Below are 2,153 nucleotides of genomic sequence, written 5' to 3'. Positions count from 1 at the left end.
AGTCGAGCACCCTAACCACCTGGCCATGCCGGGCCCTTTAATTCGCATAAAATTTTCTTCCATTCTTTTTGGTTACAGTTGCTATCTGTACGGACTTACAACACTAAAATCCGGGGGGTTCGATTGCCCGTGGAGGACATAGCAGATAGTCCAACGTAGCTTTGCTCTAAAAAAAAAACTATGAAAATATTTTTGGCCAGTTTAACTACAGCTCTTTTTATGCTAAAACCTTCAGTGTCATTGCAGGTATGAAATGTTGAGAAAAATTGTTTTAGTTGTTGCTTAGTGCTTTCGCACAAAACTACATCAAAGGGCTGTATGCGCACAGGCGTCCCTAAATTTGAATTGATGGACTATGGAGAAGGGGTTCTCAAATATTTCCAATTCTCGACCCACCTGAGTAACCAGGTAATCGAGTTATTTCGGAGAGAAAGGGGTTCATGTTCAAATATATTTTAGTAAAGACTAATAATACTATTATGTTGTTTTTTGTTCAAAAACATTTTGAGATTTTGATTTTATAATTAATTTACAATTAAATTTGAATATGTTATTGTTCTGCAACACACCAATGGGCTACTCTCACGAAATATAAATATAGTGCATTGTTTGTTGTTGTTTTTTAATGTTGCTCTTTATAACCTAAAAGTGTGTAGTTTTAATTATTGTACTATAGGTATGGTGTTTTTAACTTGTACTTCTAACATGATTTATTTAGATTTGAAGTTAATTGGTATACGCTTTGGTTTGTGTAGCGTAAACTCTAAAACCAAAATGTATTGGCTGAAGTACCAGAATCAGAGTCACAATCAAAACAAGACTCTAAAAAAGACAATTTATTTTGAATCAGATGAGGAGCATGTGAATGCAATATATTTCATAAACTGAAATTCAGTCAGTTAGGGATCCTTATTGTTCACTTGATTATTAATCTCACAAAATAGTAGCCTCAAAATTATTACTCTTGTACTTTTCCAAAACTGAACTGCTTTTGGGCAGAGTGTGTAACAGCCATTTTTGGCTCAAAATATTCATACATTCAGATCATAAAGATATGTTCATATTGGAGATTTAGAACTTCCATGATGAGGATATCCTCTGTGTTTAACCTCATTGAAAAAACAAAAGATATGGATCAAGTTGGGACACCAGGACTATTCATAATGATACCTCATTCAATCGGCACATATGTCAAGTAGCTGGAGCATTCATACTCTCTCATATGAAGACATAGCAATCATGTCACCTAACACAATGCCTACGGAATTAATTACTGTGTTGAACAGCGTAGAAATCTTATATATGTGTGTGTATTTGTGGTAAAGCAGAAGGTTCACATAACTATAATGGAAAACAATTTCATTGCAGTTGTGAAATGGTGTCATTGTTTTCTCTATTTCTTTCTTTTAAGCAATCTCACAGTCCAGTTCATTGCTCTGAAAAAAAATCTACTTAAAAGATATTTACATTTTAATTGATCAGTTTTTAGTTTTATCTGTAAGTATATAGTACTTGAAAAAATACTATATTTTTCTGTATTAGTCAAGTTTAGAAATATGAACAGTGTAGTTCATTTAAATTTTCAAAATTTTGACAGATTAACAAGCATATAGGCACGTGTAAATGTTTGCATACTGAGTAATTAGTTTTAGGCTGTACAATTTTAAGTCTCAGTTATGCACTGTCGAGAATTACCTCTTTTGGATATTTCTGAACTTTTCCACCTGGATTATTTCTGGAAAGCTACTTTAGTCCAATACCACGTGTTCTCTAGTATCATCCATCGTGCACAGGTTCAGAAGTAACTGGAGTCTATTTTCACGTATGGAATAACCAAGTGACTTGATAGCGCATACACCATAGGAAAAATAACCCCTATTGTATTCTCTATACAGTGGTTAACTTTTTTTAGTGTAGATCAGATTTTTTCTTGAATTCCCAAACACAACTTCTATTTCGGAACTCTCTCCGGAATATAGAGAGCATTGTTTTTCGATGTTCCAATATACTCGCTGTGTTTGACTTCTTGTGTGTGAATAAATAAAGATAAATTTTTTACTTGTTCAACATTGTTTTTAGTTTCTTTCATTTAACTTAGCGAAGTCATAAATTCAGCTTTAATTCGCTGTGTTTGTTTTGAATTTCGCGCAAAG

The sequence above is a fragment of the Limulus polyphemus genome, unplaced genomic scaffold (assembly GCF_000517525.1).
Source record: "Limulus polyphemus unplaced genomic scaffold, Limulus_polyphemus-2.1.2 Scaffold925, whole genome shotgun sequence".
Taxonomy (NCBI): domain Eukaryota; kingdom Metazoa; phylum Arthropoda; class Merostomata; order Xiphosura; family Limulidae; genus Limulus; species Limulus polyphemus.
This window is presented reverse-complemented; position numbering follows the sequence as displayed.